Source organism: Dromaius novaehollandiae, chromosome 13, assembly GCF_036370855.1.
Source record: "Dromaius novaehollandiae isolate bDroNov1 chromosome 13, bDroNov1.hap1, whole genome shotgun sequence".
NCBI lineage: Eukaryota > Metazoa > Chordata > Aves > Casuariiformes > Dromaiidae > Dromaius > Dromaius novaehollandiae.
In genome coordinates this window covers 17,947,375-17,965,922 of record NC_088110.1, presented here as the reverse complement: position 1 = coordinate 17,965,922, position 18,548 = coordinate 17,947,375, and the positions used below count along the sequence as shown (strand labels likewise).

The 18,548-nt window shown below is 38.1% G+C and overlaps 1 protein-coding gene across 1 annotated transcript in view; it reads left to right on the top strand.

Moving 5' to 3' along the window:
* ADAMTS18 (ADAM metallopeptidase with thrombospondin type 1 motif 18) overlaps positions 1–18,548 on the top strand; it is a 205,609-nt gene that overhangs the window by 15,240 nt on the left and 171,821 nt on the right. Inside the window, exon 2 of the mRNA XM_064519722.1 lies at positions 8,639–8,786. The gene's annotated coding sequence lies outside the window, so the exon portion shown is untranslated. The remainder of the gene's footprint in view (positions 1–8,638; positions 8,787–18,548) is intronic.

Genomic DNA, 18,548 nt, shown 5'->3' with positions numbered 1-18,548 from the left:
GTCCCCCCGCCCCCCACCAAAGAAAAGACAAAGCTGGATGCGCTGTTTCACCTAGGGAGCAATGGGTGGTCCAGGAAGTGGTCTGCTCTGCTCTTGGGGAGCTGGACTCATCACTACAGAGATGTTTAATAAAAATATTTGTTGAACAATGGCTTTATCTGAGTATGTGATCACAGCTGTTTTATTTTAGCAATGTAACAGCAGTAACAATCAAATCCATATTCCTCCTTGGATATTTATTTTTCTGAATTAATTCTTACTGTATTGAAAGAAATTGGTGAGAATTGCAAAGGAATAGGTTAACAGAACTGCATGTATCTGATTTTAAGTTACTTGTATTACCTTTGTAGAATTATTCTATTTACTTGAGACCTTTCTAATTTACTTGAGACCTTAAAACATTATTAAAAAAATACATACCACACAGAGGCAGTATTTTAAAAGTATTCTATATTTTTCCCTCTGTAGTTTTTTTTCTGATCACCATGTTTGATGTTAACTGTTTTGTTCTGCAAAGCCATGTTCAACTATTAAAAAAAGCTAAGTGTCATCTTCCCATAACAGCATGCAAGAAAAATGTGAACTATGCATTTTGGTAAAATAAAAAAAATACTGTTTTAAAACACCATGCAATTACCATGTTCAAATAAATAGAAAGAGCTAATCCCTAAATCTCAGTTTTATAAAACCAGCTATTTCAGTGTTGCCACTGGCTTTTGTGGAAATGTTATTTAACAAAGATGACACTGTTTGAGCTTGCTTAGATTTTGCTGCTGCTACTTCTGTTTACTTATGGACAGTTCTGGTTGTTTTCCGCTTGCAATGAGAACCACTGCTAGTATGCATTAGCTGTGCAGGCTTGCACATAATCTAAAAAGGCAATTCAGTGCTGGTCCTTCTGTAAGGACATGGTTTCATAAGACAATGGAGGAAACAAAGCTTCTATTATGACTGTGGGGTTTTCAGTTCTTTCCTCAGATCTCCATCAAAGTACCTCAGTTACTGCCTGTTGAAGCTGATGGGAAAGGTGAATCTTGGGAACCTGTTTATATTGTTGCAAATGTGAATACCATGGGGGACTTGCTCTGTCATAAAGTCAGTCAATCCTAACAGAAGTGTTACCTTTTTCATATTGCTAAAAATGTATTGTTTGGTCTTCTTCCATTTCCAGCACCAAGATTTTACACCTTTAATCTCTTTATAAGCTTCCTCTTGCAATAATATAAAAACTTTCCTTGCCCTTGTCATCTTACTCGCTAAAACCATTTCCACCTCGTCTTGCATCTCACAACACATTTTTCCGTCCTAAAAGCATGCTCTCAATTTCCCTCTAATCAGCTACTGTATCTTTCTGTTCTTCCTATGACATCACCTCTAATTTCTCCTCGTTCACCAAGTTATCTTCCTGGGCAAATGTTAGGGCTCTCATCTATTCATTCCACATGGCAGCTTTTGTCCTGGTTAATGCCTTCCTTCTTGAATGCTTGTCCTTGTCCTGGTTAATGCCTTCCTTCTTGAATGCTTGTCCTTGCTTGCAATTTCATTAGCTTCTTCCTTTCAACATCTTTTTTTTTTTTAACATGTTTTATTTTCTCTCTCACTTTCTGAGAGTTTCTGCTGTAGCAGAAAAATGAACAGGATGTATTTTCAACATAATTCCCTTGCATCCCCATTAAAGATCATGAAAAGGCCTTCTTTAATTGGAATCAATGGATTATGTCCTTAATGCATATCACACTACGTAATTTGCTATACCACTTTTATTTGATCTGATTTGTGCTGCAATGAATGGCATGAAATGCAGCCTGTGGAACTGCTCTATTCAGTTACTTCAACTAAAGTCTTCTGCAAGCAAAAGCCTAAAAGGACTCAGTTCAGGATCATCACATTTCTGTTCTGTACATATACTCTAATACAAGTAGTTGCTTTTTCTTTAGTCTTATATGACCTATATCCCAGCCTGGCAGTTTTTAATTTTATACACACACACACATATGTATATTTTGCTAGCCTAAAAACTAAATATTGCTTGCTCATTGTACTTGGCAGCTACTATTGAAATAAGACAGAAAGTTGGAAAAATGTTATGCTAGAGGCTTCTTATGTTTAGTTTTGGATTACTTTCAAGTAAATCCTTCAGTGTTAATAAAATAATTTAGATTTCTCATGAAGCCTCCTTAGGCAGTTTCTATAAAAGCAATAATTCTGAAAAAGGGTAAGTTGTCAGCACTGATATTTCTGAAATTGTATTTTGCACCCTTTTAAATACTAGCGAAAGGTTGTTGAAAGGGCAAATAAATCAGTCAGCATCAATACAACAAAACACTGTCTTGAAACTCTACTTTCCTTTTTTAGTTGTCATTCTTACCCAGTGCAAAGCCAGGTCTTGCTTCTGTAATATGTATGAAATGTAACAAGTAAAAAATTCCTGTTATGCAAAGTCATAAGTGAAATACCAATTTATGTAAAACTACACATTTTCACATAGGACCAAATCTGGAATTTTGCTGGAAACCACCTCATTGAAATCCAGACTAGGATTTTTAAAGATATTTAAGCAACTCCCACTGTCTGCAGAGGTGCTAGTTTTCCACTGACAGACAGCTTCTATTCCCAATTCATTATGCCTCAGATTTTTCAAGTCCAGGTACTTGAATTACTTATCTGTCATCCTTAATCTGAGCAGAAATTGGACAATGAGTATTTAGTTTCATGGCTGCACAGATATTACTGAAAGAAATAAAAGATACTTAATGCAACACATTGTTTCAGGGTTCCCTTAGGCTGTTATGATGGCTTTGGTCTGATAAAATCAGAATCTGAACTTTTGAAAACAAATGCAGTTCTGCTGTAGTTAATTTACATCTGCTTTAAGAAACATATATACTGATAATCAAACCTATGGCATAATTCATTTAAAAAGGGGAATTAATTTCTAAAATTTAACTGCAAAAAATATTTAAAATATAGTAGTTAAAACTATTAGATGTAAACAATTACAAACATCTGTTTGAAAGCAATCAATAAAATTATTCATTAATAAACAATCTTATTTAACCTAGAAGTGTTCATATAACTGAAGTTTTGACATACTGTAGGACTGGTAGTGATACTCTTTTTTGCCTCAAACTCTTAATAGAATTAATTTCCTATTCACTCTGATAACAACAATGAAAGCATTGAATACACAAGGGTACCCAGAAAAAAGAAAAAGTCAGGTTTATTTTAACTGTCCTCGAAGCACCTTGGCTAAGAGCAAAGAGTTTGTATGTCAGCAAAAGCGATCCTACAAGCCTATTAATACGGAACAGCCATGCATACGTTTTTATGGCACAGTAGGCACAGCAAGTGTTTGTAGCTATGTTCAGCCATTCACATGAGTGTGTCATAATGAAACTAAAAACCTTGACTAAATATTACTGAAGGCCAACAGCATTCTTTGCTCCTTAACTAGTGTTTTCCATGTTTCATTTGAGTGAATGCCAAAACTGACATAAAACTAATAGTAAGAAGGGAACCGTCTTTTATAACATTGTGTGATGCCCTCATGTGACATGGCAGCTTACTTTGATTTGTTGCTATTAACTTACATTTCAGAAAGTGCCATCCAGCACTGACTGAAAAAGAGATGACTTTGTAGAAGATATGATGCAGTGGTAATCAAGAGAAACCAGAATATAAGACTGTGGGCTTATATGCTGGCTGAAGATCACTCAGTCTAGCCACAAATCTAAAAATGCATCACTGTATGGTAAAGCTGGAAAGTCTCTAGCATCTTGGCTTTTACTAACAAAGTTACTCATGGAAGACAGCTGTGATAGTTTTGGTCATTTCCAGATCTGTTAAGTTTTCATTTTAGCAAATCTTTTAATTATCTTCTAAAACAACTTCCATTTTAAAACATTCATTGTGATTGGCTCATCAAAAACTCATTTTAATCAGTAGGGATCCAACTTAGTAAAGCACATAAGCATGCAGTTAGGACTATCCCTGTTGAAGGCAGTAGCTAAAACCATTCTTAACTTTAGGCATGTATTAAGGCTTCAGTCTGGCTTCAATCATAGAACTGATGAAGTTAGAATGATTCAGGCCTAGGGTAAACTCAAACTCTCTCCCCCCCTCAAAAAAATTAGTGGAACTTTACAGCCTTTAATCTTCTTTTACTTCTAAGAGAACCTCTGACAGCTGCATTGTGGAGGGCAGAAGGGAGGGTTGTCTGCATGCCATAGGTAGAGACTGAGAAATGTAAATCTTCAGGTTTCACATTGTCAGTTCAAGAAATTCCATAGTTTTCCTCCTCCATTGCTATTTTAACATACTAATTTATCATCCACTTAGAGTAGTGAAAATAGCATACCTTTTTGCTAGATTCCTGTAACTTTCATATGCCATCATCTTGTTTTTCAGTTGCCTTCACATAATACTATCAACTAAAAACATTGTGTAAAAACTATGATATCTTTGCAAATATTTCATAGCTGACCATTATCTTTTGTAAGCTCATTCTGTCAAGATTATGAAAAGCTTTTTCAAGAGTCAGTGAAGTTGATGGCATGTAGCATCTTCCTTCATAGTGCCTTTTTTCAGATTCTTTTCACGTTCTTTGCTATTTCTCTGCCTTTAATTTCACACACCACTGTCATCTCTTTATAAGCCTTTTTGTATTGACAATGCTACCATGCAACACCATTTGTTTCAGTCTTTCAAATCCCCTTTGTTTGGCAATTAGAGACTTAAGTGTTTGCCAGTTACTCAATATTCTCCCATGATTCTGTGCACAGCTGGGGATACCAAGTAGCTACTCATTCCATTTGTATGAGCAGTTCAGTATCTGGGAGATATAATGCTGGGTTTTGATGCATCATGATTGTTGTGAATAAATTTTTCCCATTTTATAGTTTTTCATTCTCAGTTTTTAATGTCTTTTTCACTCTTTCATCCTAAGAACTTTAGCTCTTTAGTAATATACTGAGGGAAATGGGTTGTTTCCATAACCAATCATCCAGAAATAGATTTAAAACAGTAAGACAATTGTGTCCCAAGCAATCATCTTGCATTTTGTCACAGCTTTTTTGCATTCGCTTTCCATGGTATATAAACATCCTTATGATGCTGAGCCAAATTAACACATGGGGCCAGATGAGATTTCAAATCCACCCAAGAGAACTAAGCCATAAATCCCATTATTTCCTCTCAGTTACTTTGTGCAGATTATTATCCTGTGTGCTTGCCTCTTGAACTCACTACGTCTTTTTTCCAGATATTTTTTCTAGCATAAGGAATAGCCCATTAATACTTACTCTTAGAAAACCTCTTTCTTGGATCCTATTCTAAGTTGCTTTCTGAAGCCTTGTATGAAATTTTAGATTTGCAGAGGCTAAAGGCAGATGGAAGAAAGCCAGTAGACAGCTTCTGGATTCCTTTATGCCACACAGAATAAAGCAGCTTCTTTGGTGTACCAGGTTCATAGCTGAAGAAATTGACCTGCCTTGCAATTAGATTAGAGGTCTGTAATGCAAAACATAGCCATCTGCCTATCAGATATGTTTATAACTAGTTCCTGAAGAAGTTGCACTTGCAAATTTATGAAAACACGGCCAAGCTGAAGACAGGGCTTCTTTGAGCTCTTAATGTAGTTTAATTAGATTGTATGAGGCAAATATGTTTTAAAAACCTAGAGGTTCAATATCTGAAAAACTTAAAAATAAGTGATCTATAAACAATATAACTGTGCTCCATGTTTTTCTAAACCATTTAAAAGAAAGTTGTTCACCAGGAGTTCACATTTGCAGACAAGTTAATTTAGTAACAACTTCTATGTCATATTCACTGACTAAATACCACTTTTTCTGCATATGGTGTACCTGCAGAAGGTACACAAAAGCTTAACTACTCCAGAACAAAATGAATTACCCAGAGATCTCCTGTGTATCAATATGCTTTATGCTTTGAAACATGCAGAAATAAGCTCTATTTGTTATCTCTCTCTCATCAGCTCTATTTTTTATCTAATGTTTGCAACATGACTTTTTTTTTTTTAGGTAACATAAGAGTATGATATTTATTAGAAGTCAGGCAAAGAGTATGGATGTTATAGCTATGATGAAACATTAACATAGTAATATGTGAACTAGCAAGTATTCGAAGAAAGAGCTTGTGAGATTAGGGAAGATCTGTGAGCATGCTTCTCAGTCAGGCTTTTCACTTACTAACTATACTTGATCTTAACAGGATCATTTCAGATACCTTTTAAAGTATATTTATCTATGTAGTCTTTGTGATTCTGCATTCAGGAAGGGGTAGGAAAGTCCAGCTGAAACAATGTAATTATCATAAGCTAAATAAAACAGACACTATTAGTAAGAGCTTGTAATAGTGAAGATTGTGTGTGTAACACAGTACAAGTAGTCTACCCAGATAAAAACAAAACAAGCTATTCAAAAAATGATGAAGTTGTGGACAGTTATGGGATATAATAGGACTCACACACAGCTGTGTCAGTGGGCTCAAAGTACAGGCTTCTGCATGGAGTTAAGATGCACAGTATGTTGCTATGCTTAAGTGTATTAAAAAAAAATTTGTGGTCTTAAGCTGTGTTTTCTAGGTGGGAAAGCTTGAGGAACAGGCCCTCAAGGAGCAGTAAGGGCCAGCTGCTCCCTAAGGGAGAGGGAGCTGAGCACATGAACACAACTGCAGGGCAGGGGTCTCCCCAGGCAGGGCCCAGTCCCACAGTACCTGGGTGAGGCGAGCAGGGCAGGCCTGCAGACAGCAGCTGGGGTCAGCTGAGAGTCCAGGTTGCCAGACAGGCTGTGGGGATGAGGCAGGTCCAAGCTCAAGCCAGGAAGTCAATCCACAGGTCAGGTCCAGTGAGGTTATCGAGGGTCAGACACAGTCCAGTGACTGCTGGTTAAGTCCATAGTATCAAGACAGGTCCAAGGTCAAGCCAGGAAGTCAGTTTGTGGGTTATGGTCTGGATCAAGAGGGTCTATGGCCAAGCACAGCTGAGATAAGCTAGGGATAAGCACCTCTATATAACTGAAGGCCTAGGTCTGAGCTTAAATGAGGCCCCTGCCTCCATGGGTGGAGGTCCCAGGTGAGGCTGGTCAGGGCTATTAAGGCCTATCAGTGCACTCAGGACCCTGATATAGGCCATGTGTCAATAGCAGACTTGAGCTGCAGAAGGCTTTCTTTAAAGAAGGCTAGAGAAGTTATGCTTAAATTAAGCTACAAGAGAAAGCCACAGGAGACCCACCTGTGATACTTTTTTACACAATATCTGTGTGTGTTTGAAATGGATTTTTGAAAGACTGGAAGAAAATGGTTTAAAAAAAAGTTTTATTTACTCTAGCAAAAGAATTCTTTGTGAGAGATCACACAGAGTCCATTCAAACTGTAGTGGAAATACTCCTTTCCAAAAATTCACATCTTACATTAAACATTCAGGTCTAGCACTGAAGCTTTGAATTTGGTAACAACAACCTAACTCATTTCCATCAAATGCTTCCACAGCTATGCATCTTCAGAGGAGGTGAGAAAATAAATAGCATGATGTAGAATAGGGCAGCTATTTTGGATCCTTGTCCCCATACACGTTGAAGGAGCACCTGAACAATTATTCTTACTGTATGCAACCCATCATGATAGCATTGAAAGAAAGCATATCTATCTCACAGGTATCCAGTGGACTACATACCTCCCAGGCATTGTCAGAGACATCATTTATATTCCTATGCCAAGATTTTTTCTTTAATCATTATTCAGAAAAACTGTGAAGAAGACAAACATAATTTTTCATTACCATAGGTTTTCCCTGCTATTGACTGTGATTTTGGGACACAAAATAGTCTTTTTTATCACTGTACATCCTACATCTGTGTACAGCTACCTTTGAGAATAATTTATTGGAAGTTACTTCCTTTTCCATTTTTATGTGTTTGATGGAGTAATCTGTTATATTCATGTGCAGCCAGGTGTATTATACAGGATAATAGGGAACTGGGATACATCAGGTAATGGAAAATGGGCATAATATTGTGAGATGTACTGAGGATCTCAATGCAGAGATACCCCAAAGCTCTGCACAGTTCATTCAGTTCCAGGACAGTTCAGCAGTGACCCTGTTAGCACCGGGCTTTATGGAGCCTCCTGGGGAATTTCCACACTGTGCCTCTGCTTCTGAGAGCTCTCACTCACCCAGACACAGAGTACAGAAACTTGCAAGAAATCCTTTTCCTTTCATTGGATTGCAAGCCCAGAGACAAAGCCATATGGGAAAAATGGCTAATCACAGAAATCATTTCAGTTGGAGGTTGGGGGGCAGGAGGTTTCCAATGGCTCCTGTGACCAATCAGAATAGTGCGAATTTCAGAGTTGGTCTAGTCCTATATAAGAAACTGTGTGTGGCACCTTATGAGTAATGTAAGATAATATGTGCAAAAGGGAATTTCAAAGCTTGTGTCTAAGGAACAGGAATAAAAGAGAATATCCAACAATAATTTATATGTTATATTCTGTCGATTATTCTTTCAGTTCTAAATGTAACTTGTTGCATTGTTTCACATTATTTATTTTATTCTTCTTCCATTGTTTTCTTCAGTGCTGATTCGAAGGTAATAAAAGGTTTTTCTTTCTCTCTCAGGTGTATGTCTGATCCTCAAGTTTTATGAATAAATATTCATTTGTGTGTCTTCTTGAACATCTGTGGATAAACCGCCGTATTGCTATGCAAAGAGAAGAAGGCTCTGAGTGCTACAAATCTTCTCTGACAAGCCTATACTGTGACGCAGGTATTGACCCTATCTGTCTTAGTACAGTCAGTGGTAACTTTGGGCCACAGTCATACCTTTATTTGACTAACACCACAGACAGCTACATTTTTCTTAATATGTGTATGCATTGAATAAGTAATTAGTCTGCCTACGTGATAGTCTGTACATAGACACTGTCACTTGTCTTATAAGATAGGTTACAAGTCCTGTCTGAGGAGCAATTTATGACTGCACTATTCAGAAGTTACCATGGGAGATATGTGCCAAAGACTTATCATGTTTCCTATGTTGTTTCCTTGTTCCCAGAGCAAAAGGATGCAAGTATTTTTTGGTCAACCTCTGAATGCTTCCTTCTCCCCATGGGCCCAGCTAGCTCACCTATTCAGCACAGTAACATTTTTGTTGCTTTCCCAGTTTGTTCTATCCCTTCCCTGTACACCCAGGCTGCACCCTCTGAGTTACTTGAGGTGCAGACACAAATTTGCAGCTGTCTTCACATTGTTAGGCAGGAAGTCGGTGTCTTACTTTCTTTGCTCTTACACTGCTTCGGAACAAGCAGCACAAGCAACAGACTAATGCAGTTAAATCAAAAGGAGTAACTGCCAACTTAGTATGACGCAATATGAACAGATACAGAAGAGAGAGTGGATAAATCTAGGCAGACTAGGCTAATGGCTGTCGGCTCAGCAGATACAAGTGTGACAGTTCTGAATTCATCTTCTCATGTATACTGTGGAAGCCGGGCTTGCTAATTCAAGGTTGAGTTTTTAAAGGCATGTGTGTGTGTCAGGCTCTCTGATCTCCCATGAGTGCCTCTGAAAATTGGTGTTTACTTTTTTTATGGGAAGCCTCTTTTCCCTCCTCTCAGGCGTGAACTCCTCAGGATGGGGACTATCTTTGGCTGGTGAATAGGTGATCTTAGCGTAAGATGATCGTAGCTCATAATGCAAAGAACTAATGGTAAAACTGCTGCATCAGTTACAGCTAAAAGTAAAAACAAGAAACAAATTGTCAAAGTGTTAGTAAAAAGCATGGAAGCTCCTTTGTACATCTACTATCTTTTCCTTGTTTGCAATGCTTAGAGAAGAAGAAAATTAAGCAGTATTTATCTTTTTAGTGGTATAACTGTGAATGCAGTTAATTAGCATGGGGAAAACAAATAATCCTAAAAATAATGTTGGAAATGAAGGGTGGCTAGAGAGATGATAATGCTTTTGCTGGCTGTGTGACAAGCTCTAATACAAGATGTCTAGTTTGAAGTTTCCACCACAGAAAGACTCATTGCTGTAATTTACGTAAAACAATACCATTTTATCATTCTAATAAAATTAACTACAATCTGGGCTTGTAATGGAGCATTTATATGCTGGCCTGTATGCCCAAAGGTCATTGTATTGTCCCTGCAGAATGTTTGAATCATTCTTGAAAGAAGAGTAATGGGATGAAAATGTCTAATTGGAAGTGTTTGCCTCCCAGGAATGTAGGAGTTCTCAATACTTAACCATGGTAGTGTACTAGATGGTTAGCAGCCAAGCCATTATAATAGGATGAACCTCTAATGTCAGCATTGGCCTCAGGGATGAAAAGCACACAGTTTTTTATAGATAAAGGTCTTACTTCCATCTGCAGCTTAACAATAGGTATTCAGCTTCATTTTAACTGAATGATTTTATTTCCTAAAGCAAATACAATGTCTATGTTAGGATAATAAGAACTACTATCATCATGCATAAAAATGTGTTTCTACTGAAATCAGTAGCAAGACTGCTTGATTTCAATGGAACCTCGATTTCACTCTTCCATTTAAATGTCAAATCACAGTGGTAGCCTTCCATGCTTTGAGTAGTATTTGTGGCATTCTGGATATTCAACGCTAGCACTCACAGATAGCAACAAAATTAGATCGCATTGTGCATGACAGTATATGAACCCGCAATAAGTGGTTATCCTTGTGCGTAATAATTTACAGTTTAAAAGTAGGTCACAGCAATTCTATGAGAAAAATTTTTCTTATGCCTGAATCTATGCACATAGTATGGGAGCAGATTCCTCCCCCCCCCCCCCCCAGGATAAACTAGGCTAGAGGAGGCAAGCTTATGCTGAGTCCTCATTCTACCATTTAGAGAAGAAACATGAAGTGGAATTCATGTAAAAATATCATGAAAGTGGAAGCAGACTCCACTGCAGGCTACTCTTGCTTCCTGCCAAACCAAACAGGAAGCATCGCAGTCACTTCAACAAAGAGCCTCTTGACTAGCTGAGTCAGCTGAGTGCCGGGCAGCCACTATCCTCTCTCTAGTACACTGTTGGCATGGGACTTTGCCCTGATCGAGTGTGACACAGCGTGGTTTTCTGAACATTTTAGCAGTGCACTTACCAGAATTTACCTGCTATGCAGTTTAGGATAGCGGCCCTTAGAGCATGTGGTATGTGTAACAGTGACCTCTAACCGGGAAAACTGTCTGTCTTGAATAGCTACTTCGAATTGCTCTTTGCCCATCAATCCGCGTTGCTGTTTGCAGAACATGATAAAATGTTTTGCTCCTGTTTGCAGCAGAAATACCAGCATTCCCGCATCCTGTCATGTACACACACACTTTCACTGCTACCTCATTAGTTCAAGTCAAGGAATGAAGCACATTAGCATTAATATGCCCACAGCAACCGAAAAATTATTGTCATTAATAAGAAAATAATTCTTTCTGTGCAAATTTTGTGTGTGTGTGTATGCATGTTAACCAGCAAAATCAGATTTTACCTTAATTTTTGAGGTGTTGGGAAAAGAAATTATGCTTACTAGATGAAATCTGAAATGGTACAATTTCACTCAGATCCAGCTGGGAGTCACAGGACTGAAATGACTGGGTCAGGAGAGGAGAGACCATTCTGCCTTGGCTTGAAAGAAGAGAGAGAGAAAAATGTGAGGGACATGGAAAACTTCAAGATGTCTGAATAAACAAATGGGCCAGACCTCAGCTGGAGTAAATCTGAGAAGATGCAATGAATTCAGTCAGTCTATGTTGGTTCACTCTAGGCCTGCAGACTTTCCAAGGTTTGATTGAAGTAAATCATATAGTGATTCTTATAAAGTTTATCCCGTTGCTAATTATTGGGATATCTAAGGGACTGACTTTCACTTTGTGAAGCTTTTTAAGAACTTGATTTTACCAAGAAGCCACAGGATTCAGGGTAGCGTTTTTTAGACTGGTTGGTGTTCAGTGGTATATATTTTCCCTTTGAGGTTTGCTTCGTTCCACAGCTGTGGCTTTATTGGGAAAAGTCTTCACTTAGTATCTGGTTTTTCATTATCTGTTCCTGGTGACGTTTGCTGAAAAACAGTATAGCATTTGCAAGTTACAAATGCAAAGAGTGTGTCTTGCCAGGAACCTTCCCCCCAGCCTTGTTAGAGTGCAGGTATGCTACCCAAATCCTACTCATAACTCTGATTTTATAAATAGTAATGAAAGTACAAAAGGCAAAAACTATACAAACTTGAACATAAGTCTGAGAAGTTATAAACCCAAACAGTCTATAAATCAAATGATAAGATTCCACAAGATGAAGAAGTCATGAATAACAAGCATGTAAGTTCACTTGGTAGTATATTGGAAACGTGCCATCTCCTAGAACTGGTAATCAAATCCACCTGAACTAGTAGTTTATGACTTAAATAATGTGAAATATTTTCCATCTACTGTATTAGAAGCTAGATTACAGAAATCAAAGAGAAAGGTTTAACTGCTAAAGAAAATAAGAGGAGAAAGTTGTATTTTCACAGACATTTCCTTTGCAGTAAATCATCTTTTGCCTCCTCACTTACAGGCGAGGAGGTTACCTTTCATTTAATTAAAATTTGCTTAAAGCCTTACTCAGAGACAGCAAGATGCTTTGGCTCTTGGAAATGTTGCCGTGAACTAGATGTTCCTAAAATGGTGTCTGATTTCTTATAACCTTCCTAATCTTTCAACCTTTGCAGTTTCCAAAATGAGGAATTTTGAAATATAAGTTCAGAAGCAAGCTGCATCTTTTCAACAATCCTTTTTATTAGGTCAGATAAGACCTCCTCGGCAATTTTAGTGAAACTTTCCAAAGTGCTAGTGATCCATTGACTTTTTCTTCAGTTGACAATTAACATAAATAAATGGAGATTCATGCCCAAATGCATGTTTGTTTGAAGCTTCACTTTTTTCTTTCATTTCTAAATGTTTGTTTGTTGCTTAAAGATAGAAAGGTATCATAGAGAAATACATCTTATGGCTTAACTTTATCGTTATGCAAAACTGGATGAAGTGCTCTTAACATAATATAGATAGGATGCTGAGCAAAGCTCCTTCAGAGAATTTGCAAGTCTCCGAAAGAAGGCACCAGTGTTATTCTTCAAATTCATTGTCCTTCAAGTGAGTTAATTAGTCACCTGAATGAATGCAATTGTTTGCACAGTATATTGTTTGCCATATTCAGGAGCAGAGTTGAACCCATACTAAAAAGCCCCATCATGACAACAAAATTTGAAGAGTTGATGCTGTAAGCTCCAAACCAGGTCAGCCTCTGAGAGTTAGAAACTGACAGTGATTGTCTCAGAAAACTACAAGAAAACATGTGGTATCACAGGTATCAATGTGCACCAAATGTAATAACAAATTTTATTGCTGATTTTTCACTTGCACTGGCACATTTTACTTAGCTATTTGTTCAAAATAGCTGATTTAAGTAAACCCTTTAATTAGTAGCTCAGGAAATAACTACACTTGTACATAGTGATAGGAGAAAGCATTATTAAGCATTATTCCTGATGTGTAAAGAACTGCTTATTTTGGGAAAAATGTCTTTCATGGGAAAATGGGGAAAAAAGAACCTGTTTTGTATCTGCTATCAACATAAATAAAGATCAATCATGCAAACTGTTCTTTACAATCACAGTAAGGACTAGTAATGTGAATAAAGATTCTCATTATTAAACCTTTAGGTTAAAACAGGAAAATAAGGCTTTGTTTTGGGCCTCAAAATCTTAAAAAAAAGAAGCTGTACCCACACTATCTTTATCTTTAACTGCCTGCTGTGGTACCTTTTAGATCAGACATGCTTTGCCTTTTTATATTTTGCGAGGCACTGCAATAATGTATTGTTTTGAAAATATTGGCAAAAAATAAAAATATTTGTCCTGAAAATTTCCCAAATAAGGAACATGCAGCAAAGAACTTTAAGTACTGTTACTTCAGTTTTCTCAGACCTCGCAGAATATTAGGTAGGGGAAGAAGAGAGGGGGCAATTTGCCTGAAAATAGTTACAGTCACTCCAGATCTGAAGTAGTATTTAAACTGAGCAGAAGACCTGTAAAATATAGTCTGTTTTAGTATTATTATGTTCATTATTATTAGTTTTAGTATTCAGTGACTATCGACTGTCTTTGGAAAGTGACAGGAACTAAAGGCTGATATAGTACAAAGTAAATTGTGTATAAATTAATTTTTAATAAAAAAGCCCTACATCAAAACAGACCTCCCAGCAATAAAAATTGGCTTCATCTTTACCATGCCAAATACTCTATCCAAACCTAAACTATTTCATTTTGTTGGGTTCTGCAGACATATTTCCCAACCATAATTTATATCAGTAAATACTGAATACCATATAAAAACAGTACTCAACCTTGTACTATGTAATTGGGGCATGGTATCACTTTCCCCTGCAATTTTTATTTTAATTTTGTGGTTGTTTGTATTTGTTTTCCAGAATAGTGCTGCTGAGTAAGATTTGTTCAAAGATGAATGTTTCACAGAGAAACATTTCCTGAGAATGGAAGGTTCTAATATTAAAGGAGCTGTTTTGATCTCATGAACTGTGAAGGTTGGAGTGAAACAGAGCTGTAATCTCAAGTATGATTTTTCTTGGAAGTTGATTTTACATACTTTGTTCAGCAGTTCTCTGCAGAGAATGATGGATGGCAATAGTAAATCCCTGTTGCAGCTTCATCAGTGTAACTGTTCCGTAGCTGTTACTACAGCATGAAGCTGCATTCATATATGACATCCTCAAGGTCCATATCCTCAAGACATCAGCAAATGGATCTACGTATTTTGGAAACCTCTTACCCCACCTGTGTTCATTTCTATTCTCTGCTGAAAATACTTTCTGTGTTGCTCTCCAGAGCGCTGCTCTCTAGCTGCCAGAGGAGTGGAGTTCCCCTGCTCAACCTGCTTCACTGCTGATTGGAATGTCCTGTCTTATGTATAGCTCTGCATAATGGTAGGAACAGATTTTATCTTACCATGGGGAAGGGTGGCTCCACATCTCTCTGAGACAGCACAGGACTATAGTATATCTCTGAAAGCAGTACTGACCCTAGGTGGAAGCATCAGAGGAATGGCATAAATCAGGACTGTTGTATATTCATACAGTCCCAAGCATCAATCTTTCCAAAAAAATTAGCTCCTTATTTGGGTGATAGTGTGATGGACTCGGATCAGGTTGGACCAAAAGTCCAGTAGGCTTCATTTGCTCTTGTTCTCTACAGGGCTAAATCTCTTGCTTTTACCACTTTTTATACAAAGAAGACCAACCTTGTTTACTATATGTCTCAACCATGATGCTGTGAGCTGGTCAATCAGAAAGCCATCTTACTCTCCCCAGCCCTGCCCATCATTTCAGTGAATTTAAAATGGTATCAGCATCTTCAGGGACTTGCTGAAGCACCATGCCACCAAAACAGGAAACACAGGCAAAAATGTAGAGACAAGGAGTTCTTTGTCCTGGGCTCTGATACCCAGAAATGTCTTTGAATAAGTCCAGAGCCTGCAAACCTGTCTTCTCTGCTCTGGACCAAGCTCTTAAATGGCTATCCTGTGCTTTTAGCCTCCTCAGTCTCTCAGGGAACTTGATTTTTCTTTTTCCCATGAAGACTCCTCAGATCAGAGTGAAAGGACCACAGATGTAATTCCAGTTTTCACTTCTGAATGTTTTTTAATTGGTCTATGGAAGAAAAACTGCTATGATAGAAAGATAATAGCTTGTGGCAGATGCTTAAGAACAGAACAAAGATGTAGTGATACATTCCCAGAATATTCAGCTACCAAAATTATCTTATATTCAGGAAATTTCTAAGCCAGAGGATCATCTTTGTGTTTGAAAGCTTTCATTGGATGCTTTTTCAATGAATTTGTCCAATCCCTTGCAAGACCTTACAATCTTCTAGCGTTCACAACATCCTTTGCAAGAAATTGCCTTGAGGCAGTCTGTTAGTCTGATGATCATGAAGCTATTGTATTTCTACAATGCATGGAAGTTAACAACTCTTTTATACTTTCCTGCCCATTATTATAACATAGGAAATCACTCAGATATTGTCCAAGCACTGAGCTGGGTCCTTGACTGATACAAACTAAAATCAATGACACTAGGATAATTCATGAAATAATACGATGTCGCTGCTGTGCAAGAGCAGCCCTGAGTTTGGGCCTGAGGCCAGTTTTTTTTCACACAATTTACCTTCAAAAATTCCCATTAGATTGGCTCTACGGAGACCGTGATGGTACTCCCAGGAGGATATAGTTGGGTGAGTCCTCTAGGTATAGGCAGAGAGCGCTCATGAGCAAACTGACGTGCTGGTAGGGCTGTGCCTGGCCTTGTGGTTTAATCCGCCTTGTCTGGCTTTGCGGTGCTGTCAAATGACAAATGTATGGGATATAAGATGACACAAAGTCCTTCTTAAAGAAGACCCTGAAGTTTTTTACTCTAAGGACATACAACATCTGTAGAAAGTCTGCATTCTGGTTGCCTACAGGGAGAAAAAGAACATGCAGAGCTGAGTCCTGGGAGCACTTTAGGCTCCAGTATTCTTGGGATCTGTGATCTCAGATAAGTACAGAAATGCATCCCATTGCAAAAAACTCCTGCTTTGTACTAGGGTTTCTTTATGATAGAACTTCTCTTTCATCCTAAGTACATAAATTCAGGATGTAACTTTATGTGCAGGGATCTTAAAAGCCTTCAAGAGGTACTCTGTCAGGGGAGGTGCTGTGGAAGGTATTTGTAAGGCTGTCCTCGAAAGATGTTATTCATGAGGACAATACAACCTATCTAAGTGGAGTCAGGGGCTAGAAGAGCATATTATAATGGGTATCTTTTGAACAACCACTACTTCAAAGATTTCCTGCGGGACTGCATAACTTTTGGATAGCTCTACAAGGAGTCACCACTATGACTAATACAGACTTAGCTGCACACCACTGGCTGCCAGTAGTACATTGGCTGCAGCAGCAATCTGCTTGATGCTGGCTAACTGTACCAGGTAGCCGGATGTACCCTTCTTTCTGGGCAAGTTTTTCAGCCTGTGCTGCAAGGCCAAACATGTCTTGAAGCAGTTTGTGACCTGGGTCATAACTGCTATAAAGCTATCTTAGCACTTTCCTCTTATCCTGGAAGTTCTGCGCTCTACCTTCTAGAAACTCAGCCCATAAGTCCTTCCTATCATGCTCCCTCTCAGTTTTAATTCCTTTTAATTCTATGTCTCAGATCATCTTTTCCCCTTATTTTCTCAGCAGACAGTTGTTCATGGAAAAAAAATGCTCTTAGTGTCTGGCTCTGGGGTGGATCATATTACAAATACAAAGGACAAGCTAGCCTAGGTATGAGATGTGGCAGTTTTCTTCAACTCTGACCCTATTTCAGTAGCACTTAGCACCCTCACCTAACTCCTGCCCACAAGCTGTTTCCCACCATAGGAGTGTTCATTTTCAGTACAAAAATATCCCTAACAAAATGTCAGATTACCCACATTACTGCTTTTTAATGAATCAGACTCTCTAATGTAAAATAATCAGTGTGGTTTTCGGTTTGGCTCAGAGGCAGCTTATAATAAAATACCGAATAGTAAAATGTTAGGTCAGAGATGCCAGAATAATACCAAATTGTGCATGCCTATCAAATTTTACTCATGTAATTGCAGAGTTGTTCTGTTTTTGCTCACAACAGGGACTGTTGTACCCAATTGGCAGATGTCCATTTCAGGTCCTCTCTGTGCTGATTTTCGGAGGACTGGAATCACTGTAGCTTGCTTCTCATTTGTGATCATAACTTGGATTTTTAGCTAAACTGGGGCAGCTTGTACTTTCTGCTGTGGATGCCTTTGGTACTGCTTCCTGTAGCAGAGGAGATGGGGGCTTTCATGCTGTTTTGGATGTCCTCATGAACAGCGTCTCTGGTGAAAGTCTTGTAAGACGACATGTATATGATGGAACACCAGTCACTGCTTCCTGGTTCACATGCATGTCAGCTACTGAGATTTCAAAGAGCTTCTCTCTCTTGAACAAACATAGAACCCACCATAATGTTGGAGTAGGAGATGCAGTTATGGAGCCTGTCATGCAGTTCCCAAAGAGTCATGGCCAACTGCCTAAACTGTTTCTGGCTTGAAAGCGTACTCCTTGAAAAAGAGCTAGATCAGTAGTTTCATGTCAGGTCCTCTGAAATGCTCTGGGGAATTTCCAGTGAATACCTAAGATCCCTTCTGTTTTCTGTGTCTGCATGCTAATGCAGTTCAAATTGCTCAGAAATTTGCAAGACCAAGTCTTAAATTATGGCCTCCACTCATTAATTAATACCTACTTCCAATGTGATTGTATTCAGGGTGAAACTCCATCTTCTGTAGAAGACAGCACCAAATCTATATACTTCTTAAGGTCTTCATAAACCATGTTGTTCACTTGATTACTACCACAATTAAAAGTTTCACTCTTTCAGAGAAACAAAAAGATGTGTCTATCTCTTTTCACAAAGCCATCA